This window comes from Somniosus microcephalus, chromosome 11, assembly GCF_052327205.1.
Source record: "Somniosus microcephalus isolate GS21.2 chromosome 11, FLI_Smic_1.0, whole genome shotgun sequence".
Classification (NCBI taxonomy): domain Eukaryota; kingdom Metazoa; phylum Chordata; class Chondrichthyes; order Squaliformes; family Somniosidae; genus Somniosus; species Somniosus microcephalus.
In genome coordinates this window covers 175844551-175860975 of record NC_140997.1, presented here as the reverse complement: position 1 = coordinate 175860975, position 16425 = coordinate 175844551, and positions in this window count along the sequence as shown.

Here is a 16425-nt window from a genome sequence, read left to right as displayed (position 1 = left end):
AAAGTGAATGTCTGAGGAATACGCCTGATCTGGCATAGCCCTAAAGGGGTTAGGACTAGTAATTATCCCTTCAGTTGGCGCCCAACGTGTGATACAGAACCCTATATTTATATTTATATCTATATCCATCTTGTAGATTGTTAAGTATAGAAGGAGTGTTTTACTGACAGTGGTACTGAGGCCCAGATTTAAGTCTCTAGAGATGACAAGTCCCCAATCAAGCCTTGTAGAACATAAATCAGAACTCCCTCAATATACCATTGAGGTCTAGAAATTTCTTATAAAGTTCATATTAAACCCTAATCGAGGTAAGGTCCTGGTGAAATGGAAAACCCTGTAGGAATTGGCCAAGTCTTTTTATTTGGAAATTCAAATGATTGCCTTATTAGGGGAAATAATCCTATCCTATACCTCCACAAGACCAAGTAATAATTTGTGATGTATCATCAATGACAATTAAAAAAGGGACATCCCAACAATCAGTTCCTCATCCTGATTAGCTGCCCATTCTGCCCTAGTGATAACACTAATATTGGCAGGCCCCCCGCAAGGGGGTGTCATGCAGACCATGGGATAGGGATAGTAGTAGGGACTTTTTGAGATTCCTATTCTTTTTATCCAGAAGAATTACTGTCGATACCCCTTGGCCATAAGACAGTGCAATATGCTGAAGCATCAGCACTATGGTATGCTTTAGAAAAGGCAGACCCTATTAAACCCATATGAATCAGTACGGATAGTGACTACAGTAAAAGAGGATATAACCAAGGTCTAGTTTTCTGGGAACAAACAAACTTTACCAATCATAAGGGTAAACCCATAAAACATAGGTCATTGTGGGAAGACATTCTCCGTTCGAGAATGGAGAAACAGAATTGTCAGGTGATTCATATAAATGGGCATACCACTGGGACAGTCCACTCAAATGAGATGAACAAGTGAAATGTTCGGTCTGCATGACACCCCCTTGAGAGGGGGCTGCCAATATTAATGTTATCACTAGGGCAGAATGGGCAGCTAATCAGGATGAGGAACTGATTCAGTTAATAGACCCAATAAAAGAGAATCCACCAAGATATCCATCAAAGTACTGTTACTCGGAAACCCCTACTGGTATTGTGCTAGTTAAGTTGCCCAAAGGAAACCGAGAAGTACCCCCGAGACACAAACGAGAACAGCTTGTAAAAGAAGCTCACGAGGGCATAGGTCAAGCACATTGTGGTGCCAGAGCAACATTCTGCAAATTGAATCCCTTATATTGGTGGCCAGGCATGCTTAAGGCCTGTAAAACATATGTGGCAAATTGTGAGCCACGCTATTTAACCAATAAGTCATCACTAATTAAGCCACCACCATTGGCTCCTGTGAAAGCTGATGAGCCAATGGAAAAATCCTTTATTGACTTTATTGGACCACTTCCCGCGTCTTTTGGATACAGACATGTTCTCGTTTGTGTAGATAGATGCACTTCCTTCTACTGGCTGGTCCCCACAAAAACTGTTTCGGAAAACGCACTCGCCAATGCTGTTACTGACATAATTACTGTAGCTGGTGCACCCAAAATTTTACACTCCGTTAAAGGCAGAGCCTTTGTCTCCAAGGTCTCCAAAGACTACTGCGAACAAAGGGGGATTAGGTTAGAGCACAGCTCACCACGTCATCTGCAATCAGCGGGGCTGGTGGAATGTAAAAACCAGGAAGTAAAAAGGTTATTGGTCAAACTGTTGAGAATCAGGGGAAATAAGTGGACCACCATCATTCCGGAGGTGCAGCTATCACTGAATAATGTGCCTGCATCTGCATCAGGGACAGTGTCCCCTAAAACGCCATATTATCTGATGTATGGGGTTGAGATGCATGCACCACTTACCCATGGTTCTTTTATTGCCTCTACACTCTCTGATTCCTTGACCCGACAGCGACAGTTAGATGTAAAAACAGAAGTAACAGAGAAGATTCATCAAATTGATCAGAGGATAATGGAGGCAAATAGGCAGAAAAAATTGACGAACAAAGCATGGCAACTCCTAGCAGAAGAATGGGTATAGGATAAGAAGTTCGAGCAAAAACCTGGTTTAAGACCTAAGCGGAAAAAACCTGTTCAAATACATTTCGTTATTAACGAAAGAACAGTTAAAATACATATTAATCAGCTGAATGGCAAGCATATTCTTAAAACTGTCTCCATAGACAATCTCAAAAGATGTCCTGCGGGATACCGGAATGGAGGAACAATACAAGGTGCAGTCATACACTGTCTTTCAAGACTCAGCTTGGAACACGACATAGGAAATGGATGCGATCGAACTACTGACGACGGTCAGCCAGACGGTGTCGCCGACTCCTCCACATGAGCAACACAGAAACATAGAAGACAGGAGCAGGAGTAGGCCATTCAGCCCCTCGAGCCTGCTCCGCCATTTAATGAGATCATGGCTGATCATCCAAATTCAGTACCCTGTCCCTGCTTTCTCGCCATATCCCTTGATCCCTTTAGCCTTAAGAAATATATCTAACTCCTTCTTGAATATATTTAATGAATTGGCCTCAACTGCCTTTTGTGGTAGAGTATTCCACAGATTCACCACTCTCAGTGAAGAAAGTCCTCCTCATCTCTGTCATAAATGGCTTACCCCTTATCCTTAGACAGTGACCCCTGGTTCTGGACTCCCCCGCCATCGGGAACATCCTTCCTGCATCTAGTCTGTCTAGTCCTGTTAGAATTTTATAAGTTACAATGAGATCCCCTGTCATTCTTCTAAACTCCAGCGAATATAAGCCCAATCGACCCAATCTCTCCTCATACATCATTCCTGCCATCCCAGGTATCAGTCTGGTGAATCTTCGCTGCACTCCCTCCATGGCAAGAACATCCTTCCTCAGATAAGGCAACCAAAACTGCACACAATACTCAAGATGTGGTCTCACCAAGGTCCTGTACAACTGCAGCAAGACATCCTTGCTCCTGTACTCGAATCCACTCGCTATGAAGGCCAACATACCATTTGCCGTCTTAACCGCCTGCTGCACCTGCATGCTTACCTTCAGCGACTGGTGCACAAGGATACCCAGGTCTCATTGCACTTCCCCCTTTTCCCAATCTATTGCCGTTCAGGTAATAATCTGCCTTCCTGTTTTTGACACCAAAGTGGATAACCTCGCACTTATCCACATTATACTGCATCTGCCATGCATCTGCCCAATCACCCAACCTGTCCAAATCATACTGGAATTTCTCGGCATCCTCATCACAGCACACACACACACACAGCTTTGTGTCGTCTGCAAACTTGGAGATATTACATCTAGTTCCCTTGTCTAGATCATTAATATATATTGTGAATAGCTGGGGTCCTAGCACCGATCCCTGCGGTACCCCACTAGTCACTGCCTGCCACTCGGAGAGAGACCTGTTTATTCTTTGCTTCCTGTTTGCCAACCAGTTCTCTATCCAAGTCAGTACCTTACCCCCAATCCCATATGCTTTAACTTTACACGCTAATCTCTTATGCAGGACCTTATCGAAAGCCTTCTGAAAATCCAAATACACCACATCTACTGGTTCTCCCTTATCTATTCTGCCAGTTACATCCTCAAAAAATTCCAGTAGATTAGTCAAGCATGATTTACCTTTTGTAAATCCATGTTGACTTTGTCCGATCCCATCATTGTTTTCCAAGTGCTCTGCTATTACATCTTTTATAATGGACTCTAGCATTTTCCCCACTACTGATGTCAGGCTTACCGGTCTATAATTTCCCGTTTTCTCTCTACCACCTTTTTTGAATAGTGGGGTTAAATTAGCTACCCTCCAATACATGGGAACTGTTCCAGAGTCTATAGAATTTTGGAAGATGACCAGCAATTCATCTACTATTTCTAGGGCCATTTCCTTAAGTACCCTAGGATGTAGATTATCAGGCCCTGGGGATTTATCGGCCTTCAATCCCATCAATTTCCCTAACACCATTTCCCTACAAATACTGATTCCATTCAGTTCCTCCCTCTCATTAGAACATATGTTCCCCGACATCTCTGGGAGGTTATTTGTGTCCTCCTTTGTGAAGACAGAACCAAAGTATGTATTTAATTGGTCTGCCATTTCTTTGTTCCACATTATAAATTCCCCTGATTCTGACTGCAAGGGACCTACGCTTGACTTCGCCAAACTTTTTCTCTTCACATATCTATAGAAGCTTTTACAGTCAGTTTTTATGTTCCCTGCAAGCTTACTCTCATACCCTATTTTCCCCCTCTTAATTAATCCCTTTGTCCTCCTTTGCTGAATCCTAAACTGCTCCCAATCCTCAGGTTTGCTGCTTTTTCTGGCCAATTTATATGTCCTCTCCTTGGATCTTATGCTATCCCTAATTTCCCTTGTTAGCCACAGTTGAGTCACCTTGTTTATTTTATTTTTATGGCAAACAGGGATGAACAAATTCTGTAGTTCATCCATGCGATCTATAAATGTTTGCCATTGCCTATCCACCATCAACCCTTTAAGTAACGTTCCCCAATCCATCCTAGCCAACTCGCGCCTCATAGCATCATAGTTTCCTTTATTTAAATTCAGGACCCTAGTCTCTGAGTCAAGTACTTCACTCTCCATCTTAATGCAGAATTCTATCATATTATGATCGCTTTGCCCCAAGGGGCCTTGCACAACAAGATTGCTAAGTAATCCTTTCTCATTACATAATACCCAGTCTAAGATGGCCTGATCTCTATTTGGTTTCTCGACATATTGGTCCAGGAAACCATCCCGTATACATTCCAGGAATTCCTCCTCCACAGTATTGTTACTAATTTGGTTAGCCCAATCTATATGTAGATTAAAGTCACCCATGATAACTGCTGTGCCCTTATTGCACGCATCTCTAATCTCCCATTTAATGCCATCCCCAACCTCAGCATTACTGTTTGGGGGTCTGTATACAACTCCCACTAATGTTTTCTGCCCCTTGGTATTTCTCAGCTCTACCCATACAGATTCCAGATCATCAACGCCTCAGGAATTGGATTCACAAAAAGCCACAACCAAAACAAGTAAAGATCAATGAGTTACTTCAATGAAGGAGGAAATCACTGCGGATGGAGAAGGAATCAACTGGGCTCCTGGCAAGGCCTTTACAAAAACAAGAATCTGTCCTCACGCTGGATCAATGGAACAGCATGTCAAGCTTCAGCTAGTTCCTAATGATGTCTCCTTGACTCGTATGAATAACTCATCTCTACGGAAGGTATATCTGCCAATTGGACATTCTAAGTACATGTTGTTTCGCTAATTGCATGACAATGTACCTATCATTCTTTTAATTTGTGTTCAATTTAAAATAAGGCAAAACATTGTCCTGGAATGACTAAAAGGAATTTTCATGTAGCACATGATTGGGCTCTTGTGAATCTCCTGACATTAATGTACTATTGTAACCTTATTAGTAACATTGACCAAACCCTGCCCTGATGTTTGAGCTCATTTTTTGGTCAAGGGGGTGGGGGGGGGGGGGGTGGTGAATGAATAAGCCATATAACCTATTCAGAAAAAATACACTATCTTTGGAAAGAATTCTGGCCTTATGATAAGCATGACAAACTGGGTTTGGAAATCTAGAAACCTAATGATCAAAAAGCTGTGAAAGCATTCTGGCTATTGAGATAAGACAGTTGTTGACACTGAATCAATAACCTTATTGAAACAGAAGGTTAAAGGCTCTGGCAGGCTGAAGCTTTCGGAATGAAACAATGGTTCACCCTGGATAAGGTGTTCTAATTTACACTTCGTAAAGAAGCACTTAAAAGTAAGAAACATCGGCCTTCGTAAAAATTACATCAAGCAAAACGCACCTGCCGTAACACTTTTTTATGGTAAATTTACAACACCTAGAGAGGAAACATAATTCTATAATGCTGCCAGCTGAGGTGACTGTAAGAATTGCAGGGGTCAGCAGAAAAATGACTAGAGATAATTAGCTTACATCAGCAGAAAACCTTGAAGGAAATACCACTGGAAAAGAGTATAAATATTGAACTCTCAAATGGGATAACAGACTAGCTTTAAAGGGACAAAGTGATTCTTGGCTTCAGAGGCAGCTTTGTAAGTCTCCAACTCTTTGTACCTCGGGGATCAAAGGTATTTGATTTTGGTGGATATCCTGAATAGAACTTTAAGAACTGTAAAACTGTAGCGAAGTTAAGGTTTGAGAGTAAGGTTCTCTGATAATAGGATTGTAAGCTTTCTCTTTTTGGAACTGTTAATGTTGCAATTGACTCACCAACTGTAAACTACATGTTGGTTCTTTAATAAATCTGTATATTTTTAGAATTGTCTCACATAAGACTTCTGTATCAAACTCGTGAACTCAATCTCTATACACTTTTTGGTGAGGTGTTGCAGAATTCTGGGGAAGTTTTCTGGACCCTCATAATATCTGGAATGTTACAGTCTAGCTAAACTTATTAAAAATGCTGTCTGGAGGACAGTAACATTTTCAGGTTGTTCCTTCCCTTTAGGGAGAGATAGACTGGACCTTTAGACCCAATTAAGCATCTTTAGGATTTGGCTACCTCAAACTTTAGTTGAAAATGAACGTCTGAGGAATACGCCTGATCCGGGGTAGCCCTAAAAGGGCTAGGACTAGTGATTATCCCTTCATGAGGAGGTGGGATTGGAGGCATGTGAGGTGTTAAAATCACAAAAAGTGATGGGCAGCTCCAATCCCGCCTCCAGCCCGCCTCCGAGCAATTTTCCCAGTTAATTGCCTTTATAATTCCATTTTGAGAGGTCTTTCTGATTTTAATACTTTTCCCCCATCCTGCACATCTCCTCTGGAACACGCCAGTTAATCCTGACGGCCTCACAAGTGGATTGCTTACTAACAGCTGCAGCTCCACCATTAAAAAGGAGTTTTCACCGATGATCATTTGCAAGTGGCAGAACTTTGTTGTCTCAGGTCTGGGGGAACTTTTAGCAGGCATACTCATTGTTGTGGAAGTTTGGAACCTGACACCCATCTCCAGTGTGACCTCCTGGTAAACCCCTCTCCCCACCTATACTGAGTGCTTCCTCAACTGAGGCATATACCAGAAGCATGGAAACCAATTTCCTTTCCTTCTGGACATCAGATTCGGACGAAGACCTGCTGTGGCAGCAGCAGAACCCTGAACAATAGCAGCACCAACAGCAGGAGCAACAACAGGAGCGCCAAGCTGCTGCTCACCCACCTGAAACTGCACAGGCCAGAAGGCGCCAGCGAGCGACCACATTGCTGTCCGGGATGGAAGGGACAGACTCATGTTGGCTAGATTTGCTTAGCCTGCACAATCAAACACTTTTGCCTCGTACCTTATAGAGCATCGATAATGGACAAGAACCTGCAGATTCCTATCACTCTGACCACCATACTGACAATTGCAAGTCGCTCTAAGCCCTCAATGTGGAAGTCCCATTTGAGAAATATCACAGGCCACAACTTCAACAGTTTGCCACCAGAATTTTTTTATCACAACAAGCAACTGATGGCATTTCAAAAATAAACACAACATAACACCCAAGTGACTACCCTTGTGACTACTTGTGCATTATCTTCTTCTTACGCGTGTTCCTACGTGGTGCTTCCCCTGTGGCTTCAGCAGATGTGGAGGCCTCTTGCTCACTTTCTTGCTGCTCCTGCCTCAACACCTTTGGTGGCCGTCCTCTGGGGTGGCGAACCTGTGAGGGCTTGGCAAATGTCTGCTGCTCCTGCGGCTGTGCAGGGGTGAGATGCCCATCTCAGTTGGGTGAGGACTCTGGCGGGGCTCTGACCGAGGGCTTTGCAGTGGCATGGTCGTGTGAGAGCTTGGAGAGGTGCCCCAACTTCCTTGTTGTCTGCCACCAACATCCCTCTCATGTGTCAGCCACACTTCAGAGCTAGCAAGTGTCTTGACAGCACCTTGCTGCACTTCAGGGGGGCCATGAGGACTCATTTCTGCACTGGAAGTCCGACTCCAGAGGACTTCCATGAAGGTCTGGTTTCTATGCTCAATAGCTGACCATCGCTCCTCAAGAGATGCCAATCTATTCTGAACAATGGCCATGTTTTCAACACTCTTGCGACTAAGCTTCTCCATGGCTGTAGCCATCCTCTCCTCTACCGTAGCCATCCTTTCCATGGAGGTTGCCATCCTTTCCGTGGTGATGCGTTCATGCACCAATGTCTCCACAAAGGCTCTGCTCATGTTCGTGATGGACTCCTCCATTCGCTCCACACTCGCAGTGACCCTGGAGACGAAACCTGCCAGAGACTCCTGCACCTGTTCCTGGAGTTCCAGCACCGCTCTCCTTCTGGATGGACCCGGAGGCACAGGGTTGACATGCAGCTGAGCCAAGCTGGCAGAATCCTGCGCCCTCCGATGAGGACACTCCACTGCTGTCCCTGTCTCCACCATCTGCTGATGCTCACTTGTGAGCTGTGATATACCAGGTAACAGCACTACTCTATCTCGTGAAGGTCCCACCGAGGTGTGAGTGTCTGCGCTGGTGCTGGGTGCACTGAATTCTGCTGTCGCTACGCCTTCAGAAGTTGCAGCTTCCTCTGAGGAGTCTGGAAGCTCAGGCTCTTCCTCTTGGATAATGGGGACGGGGGCTGTCGATGGTCCTGTGGGGGAGTAAAGGAAAGTGTTAGAGATGTGAGGTAAAGTTTGCTTGCACATTGAATTTTGCAGATTGTTATGTTCATTAATAACTAGACATTCTTATTATGAACACAGCTAGCTTTTGCTAGTTACTTTATTGAGCACATGTGGACTGGTACAGTATCTGTAGAGGCTTCCATCTTGACTGCTGCCTTCTGGGTAGCCTAGCCTCATGGGTAATGTAGTCTTAATATAATGTATAGCTGGGTAGTGTAGTCTTATACATACAGCTATATACAGCTCTACTGCTCCACCTAGTGTCCACCGCAGAATGACATGTTATTGATCACTACATCCTCCTTTCTTTGAGGTTTAACAAAATCAATATCAATCAACTTTCAAGAAAACAATAAAGATAATATCAGTAACACTTTTGTTAGTGCTCTATAAACATTTTCAAAACAGTCAACACATTTTCAAAGCTTTACATTGTACTCAAAGATTAAGTCTATCAGGCTCTTTTACTTCACGTGTGGATCTTCTCAACACGGGTAAGTCTGATGTGTCTTCATGAGATTGTTCTGGCGGTGAATGAGAAGATGCAGTTGCGGCATTGTCATCAATCTGCTCTTGTATAGATCGAGGTCTCCTTGCGATCTTTGCTTGGAGAGGGTTTCAGTGTTTCCTTCACTCTTCATGCCATAACTCTCAATGTAGTCAATGCACTCTCGAAAAACTGCTGGCAGCTGGATCCCATCATATAGCATAGTCCTCTCAGCAGCCTCAGCTAATGGAACACCAAAGATTGGCCTGAGGGAAGAAGGAGTATCCACCGGAACTGCTTCCTGCTCTGGTGCAGGCTTCTTCTTTTTCTTTTTCTCTTTCCACTGCTTAACAACATCTGCTGCGGTTATATCTTTGGACTTTTTCTCCTTGTGTTTTTCCTCTTTGTGCTTTTCTTCCTTTGGCTTCTCTTTGACCTTAAAGTCTTTTTCTTTCTTCTTGGAGAAACTAGGCTTTTTGAAGACATGGATACCCTTTGGCCTTTTCATCCTTGATGGGCTCTCTGCTTCATCACCTGAGTCATCTGGTCTGCTTATGGCACAGTTTATACGGTAGACTCTCTTGACCAGTTCTAAGTCTTCACAAGCTTTGTCACCTAGTATCGAATCAAGTCTTTCAGCCACAACAGAAAACATGAGATGATGCACTTTGTCTTTGACTGTCACTTTAAGTCTGCATACACGTAAGCTATCTATTTTCTGTCCACTATAGCTTTTCAGTAGTACTGACTTTTTCTGTATTTTGGGCTTTTCTTTCATATTTTTTATGTCACTCATACTGATTAAGTTTGCTTTTGCCCCAGTGTCCAGTTTCAATGTAACTAATGCTCCATTTATCTGCAGTGGGATCATCCATTTGTCCACTTTTACTGCATTGACTTTATGTTCAGCATTGTCCATTTCTGAGGGCTGCACATTTTCTGTATCTTTTTTGATATCGTCACATGACACCATTCCTACAAAAAATGTCTCACTTAAATCAGTGTCCTCAATCACATTAACTTGTTGCCCCTTCATTGTTTTTACTTTTGAAAAGCATTGTTTGGCAAAGTGATTCTTTCCATTACACTTTGTGCACATTTTTCCAAACGCTGGGCATTGTCTTAACTGGTGTTTGTAACCACAGCGTTTACAATTAAAAATTTCATCCTCCGATTGCTTTTCATTTCTGTTCTGCCCACGTTTCTTCCCCTTGTAGGACACAGCACCGACAGCAGCACTTACTACAATCACATCATTATTGATTTCACTGAAAGTCTTTGCATGCTTTCGAGCTAGCTCACTGGCTTGGCAAATTTTCACTGCATTTTCCAAATTTAGTTCGGTTTCTCTCAACAGACGTTCCCTGACTTTTTTATCATGAATACCAAACACAATCTGGTCACGAATCATGGATGCTTTCAGCTCAGAGAAATTACATGTCTGTGCTTTCAGTTTCAGATCAGTTATAAAGCTATCAAAAGTCCCATTTTGCTGCTGTGTCCGAGAACAGAAGATGTATCTTTCATAGGTCTCATTCTTTTTGGGAGAGCAATGTGCATCAAATTTTTTTAGCACATCTTCTAATTTTTCTCTGTTCTCCACTGGATTAAATACCAATGCATTAAATTCCTCTATCGCCTGTGGGCCTGCAACCGTAAGCAGCAACGCTATCTTCCTTGCGTCTGGCTTCGTACCGAATCCGATGGCTGCAATGTAGAGTTCGAATTGCTGTTTAAAATCTGCCAATTGTAGTCAATTTTTTCTGTGAGATTCAAACGCTCTGGAGGCTTCAAATTCTCCATGTCGCTTTTCACAATTTTCAGCAGATCTTCACCACCCTGGTACCATGTTATGTTCATTAATAACTAGACATTCTTATTATGAACACAGCTAGCTTTTGCTAGTTACTTTATTGAGCACATGTGGACTGGTACAGTATCTGTAGAGGCTTCCATCTTGACTGCTGCCTTCTGGGTAGCCTAGCCTCATGGGTAATGTAGTCTTAATATAATGTATAGCTGGGTAGTGTAGCCTTATACATACAGCTATATACAGCTCCACTGCTCCACCTAGTGTCCACCACAGAATGACATGTTATTGATCACTACATGATCATATGTCAATCTGTTAGAGCATCAGAATCATTATCAGTCACTCATGCAATGTCAATGAGAGAGATGCCAAACTATTCTGTCACCAGCTTGCTCTGATGCACCTGTCTGTCCGTCCCCCACTTGTGAATCTTCCTCGACACCGGTGATTTCCAGGGCCACCTCCTCCGAGGTGGTGAGCTGGGCTACTGAGGATGGCCCTCCTCCTGTCCTCGCTCTTTCCCTCTTATTGTGGGCTCTCTTTTCCAGCAATGAGGGACACAAGTGGAGTTTGAGTGAGAATGAAGGAGTGAGTGTGGAGAATCCATAGCATAGATGCTTAGAAGGAGACAAAGTGTGTTGTAAGTTGTTGTGTTTGCATCACAGTGATAGGGAGTGTGAGGGCTGCATGGTCGAATAGTTAAGTGAATATTACCATAGAGAGAGAGAGGGAATGGCTAAGGGTGCAGGGATGTCAGTGTTAAGTGGGATGTGGAGGAAGAGGTTGGCAAAGCAGAGTGCTGGTGAGGAGAGGCGATGGGGATCAGATTGAGGGTGATGGGAAAGTCATACTCACTTTTCCTATGCGGAGAAGGCCATGAAACCTCTTCCTGCACTGCAGCCAGGTTCTGCGGCACATAGAGATTGAGTTGACCTCCTGGGCCACTTGCATCCACACAGCTTTAGTCTGCTGGGGAGGCTTTTTCCTCCCTGAGGAAGGGAAGAGCACCTCCTTATTTGATCTTGCTCCCTCCACCAGAGCTTGGAGGGAGGCCTCATCGAACCTTGGAGCACACTTTGGCCTACTGCTGGACATAGTTGCTGAATGAAGCGATCACAACAATGGGTATAAAGTTTAAAGTCTCCAGAAGAAGCAAGGCTGCTTGCAGGCCTTAAATCCAGCAGCATTGATGGCGTCATCGGAGGCGACTTTCTGTATGAAAAGACTCATTGGCCCAGGGGTTTCCACATGCTGAAAATCAAGTGCACAATTAGTACAAAATCGCACTTTTTTCCCACTTCACATCGGAGTCAGGGTCATGACACGGAAACCACCTGACACCCCCCAGCCCACCCCCAATGGCAAAATCAAGCCCATAATATGGCTCTATGACTCTATGACCGGGGAAGAGCAGAGACTAGATAATGGGACCACGATTGGGAGCCCGGAGTCCAGCTAATGAACCTGGGAAATGAATTGCCTTGGGTAACAGACCCAGTACTGGGATTAGGTAAAAGGCCAGGGCCAGGGATGAGAGCGGGTTTGGATAAGAGAGGACTGAAGGAAGCACAGTGCTTGAGTAATGGAACTGGGGAAGCGTGGAGATCAGGTAGTTGACCCAGGATGAGCGTGGGGTACTCAATACCGGAACTGAGGCTAATGGGGGACAGCAGGACTCAAGTTCTGGATCAGGGCCTGTGGTAGGAGAATCAGGAATTAGAATCAGGTAATGGAGCCTGAGCCTGGGAAAGCATAAAAGCCAGATAATCAACTAAAAACTGAGACCGGGAGTGCCTTTCAAGAGACCTGTGAAATCTGGGTTACCAGATTCTTCAGCCAAGGGATGATGTCTCTGTATCCTCTTGGTGAGCACTTCCTCATCTTTCACCCCCAGATGCTCTTGTTCACTTGTGATCTATGCATCACTCCATGTACTATCTGTCTCAGTCTCTAATGCATCCCTGGATGGATGTCTCTTAGCTGGTGCTTGGAAGCATGAGGCCCCATTCTTCATCTTCCTCCTCTACTCTCTCAGGCACATCTAGAGGAAGAAAATGAAGATTTATAAGTCACTTTCAGTAAAAAGAGAGGCATGAAGGTTTCCTGACCTAATTTTGCTGAAAGGTAATGCAGGGTATATGAGGATGAGAAGGAAGAGAACAGAATGCCATTACAAACCTGCAGTTGGCATCTGCCCTCCTGCTTTCTCATCTCCAATTCCCAAGATGGCCTCCCTCTCCATCTAAAATGCTTTCTCCTCAGGGTGAGAGGCCAAGGTTTGAGGGCCCACCACCTGTCACCAATCTCTCTTTGTTGTTATGAGCTGTTTTCTCCTTTAAAAAGAATGCGTCGAGTCCAAATGACCTACTTGCCATGAGATGCAGTAAAATAGATCATAATGGGAGTGGTGACAGATGTTTACTATTAGCTATTTCATATTATATGAAACTTTTAGTGGGATGAATGCATGAATACATGTGAGTGAAGCAAGACTCCCAAGTGAAGGCTACACATGTAAGGAGCACCAGGCAGACTCCAAGGCATTGATGGTACCCATTCAAGCACTTTACAAAACCATGTAAGTGGCTAATATGAATACAATTTATTCTTGGAAGGTGTAGGCTGCTTCTGTACATTGGTAGTCCTGGTAAGGTCCTTAAACTTTTTGTGTTGCTACGTTACTCTGCCCTGACCACCTTGTTCCACTGCTGCTGTCTGCTGGGGGCCTCTATCACTCAGGTACAGCAATGCATTATGGAGAAAAAAAAGATTTATTTTATATCAGCCATGTCCTGAACGTTCATTTGAACATAGAATAAGATGGATTGATATCCACGATAGTTGATGTAGGGCACAGGGCAATGGTGGGAATAGCAGTGCTGTATTCCACTTTACTGGACAAGTGGGCATGACTGTTTGTGCATTGGGCAGAACAAGAACTTCAGTAAGCTTTGTCAATTAAAACCAGTCTTAAGACTTGTTTGCAACTGGGATTCACCAGGCATGTCTTCTGGCTGGGTCTCTGTGTCCTCTGCCAATGTTTACGTCTGGATCTCCATAGCTCCTCGTTCTATGACAAAGTTAGGAATAGGCAACAGGCCATTATGATCTTTTAAACCTCAGCCGGACTGTACTCCAACATCCACCTACCTATCCAATCTCCTTTGTTTTAATATTCCAATATATTCAACCAGGATGCTGGTGAAAATGATCACTGTTCCTCTCTTGGCATTTCAAGGGGGTCATGGGCCAGGGCTGAAGAGGATAACCAGATGGTGTTCTGGCAGTACAGCAGCTGGAGTGAGATAGCTCCTCTTCCTCCATTTCCTCAGGTGCATCTGGCTAGGTTTTGTCTGTATGGGGGACAGACAGAAAGTGGTGTGTGGTCATTCAACAGTGAGCTGCAATGAATCTTCTATGGTTGTTGGACCATACACAGCCCACTGGAATCTAATTTCCCTGGTTTCACTCCACAAGAATTTTTCCAAATCTTTCTATGGTTCAAAGGGAAGAATTTGTTAAAAATGTCCACATTCCAGTTGTCCCATCTGCCTTCTATTATTATGGTACCATTATACAGAAAATAAAAGTCGGTTGCTTATTAAAAAGTGAAATAAATAGATCAATAGTGCCACTGGTGATAATAGCAATAAGAGTCTAGAAATGTCTGTTTGCAATGTAAGCGTAGGAATCCTCTGTAAGGCATTTTAACAGAGTCATTAACCCGTTTATTTTAAACGGGTTAATGCCTCTGTTAAAATAGTAGACAGAGGAATGTCATACAAATATGTTAAGCATTCATATGCACATATCGAAAAATGTAATTTATGGCCCTAATGTTTTTCAACATTTTAGCAGACACCATTACTACAGTATAACAGACAAATTCTCAATTAAAGGTAGAGGGAGAGGATTGTGGGAGAAGGGTAGAAATTATTGATCCATAATTCCAGCTTTATAAAGGGTATTTTGGAACACAGCCAGCCATTATAGTTTCCCAACACATTGCATTGCTAGAATAATCAGATGGCTCAGGTTTTGACTGCTTGACAGAATACAATGGCTTTGGTTTAAAGCATCTAATATATCACAAAATGTTCAGTAACCACAATCTTTGCCACTGAGCTAGTAAAGAGTGTAAAAATCACGGAATTCCGAATTTGTTATGCCAACCTCAAGTTACGCCTCAATTGTGAAGTCATTGTTCACAAGTACCTTTGTCTATAGCCTATTAAGCAGAAAATTGTAGAGAGAGCTGTCTTCTGTTTATTAGTACAGGTGCACTATCCCTTATCCAAAACCTTTGGGGCCAGATTTGTTTCGGAATTCAGAATTTTTCAGATTTCAGAACGGATAATAATGCTTATAAATGGACAAGAGGCAGCCATCGGGTTTACCCTACAACTACACCACTAGTGATGGATGCAAACCTGGCTAGGTAACCAGATTACTATAAAGAAATAGTTAACAGCAATGTTTCCTCAAAGTTGTACATGGCCACGCAGTAATCTGCAAACTCCCGTGCAAGCTGCTCAAGCTTTTACACTGGAAATACCGAGAGACGCTCCACGAAAAAACTTTCGGTTTTCAGAGCTTTTCGAATTTCGGAATTGCGGATAAGGGATAGTTGACCTGTATTACATTTGGAGCAGCGGGTACATTCTTCAAAACATGGTTGACATAGGACCCATTGTGCCTGTGCTGGCTCTTTGTAGAGCTAGCCAATGAGTCCCACTCCCTGCTCTTTTCCTTTAGCCCAGTTATTTTTTTCCCCTTTTAGTATCCAATTCTTTTTTAAATGTTACTATTGAATCTGCTTCCACCAGCCTTTCAGGGTGTGCATTCCAAATCACAGCAACTCACTGTGTAAAAATAAAATGTTTCCTCATGTCACCTCTGGTTCTTTTGCCAATCACTTTAAAGCTGTGTCCTCTGGTTACCGACCTTTCTGCCACTGGAAACAGTTTCTCTTTAATTATTCTATCAAAACGTTTATGATTTTGAATACCTCTATCAAATCTCTTAACCTTCTCTGCTCTAAGAAGAACAACCCCAGCTTGTCCAGTCTCTCCACATAACTGAAGTCCCTCATCACTGGTACCATTCGAGTAAATCTCTTCCGCACCCTCTCTAAGGCCTTGACATCCTTCCTAAAGTTTGGTGCCCAGAATTGAACACATTACTCCAGTTGAGGCCTAACCAGTGTTTTATGAAGGTTTAGCATAACTTCCTTGCTTTTGTGCTCTATTCTTCTTTTAATAAAGCCAAGGATCCCATATGCTTTTTAATAGCATTCTCAACTTGTCCTACCAACTTCAAAGATTTGTGTACACACCCCAACATCTCTGTTCCTACACCCCCTTTAAAATTGTACCATTTAGTTCATATTCCATCTACTCATTCGTCCTACCAAAATGTATAATTTCACACTTCTCTGTGTTAAATTTTATCTGCCATG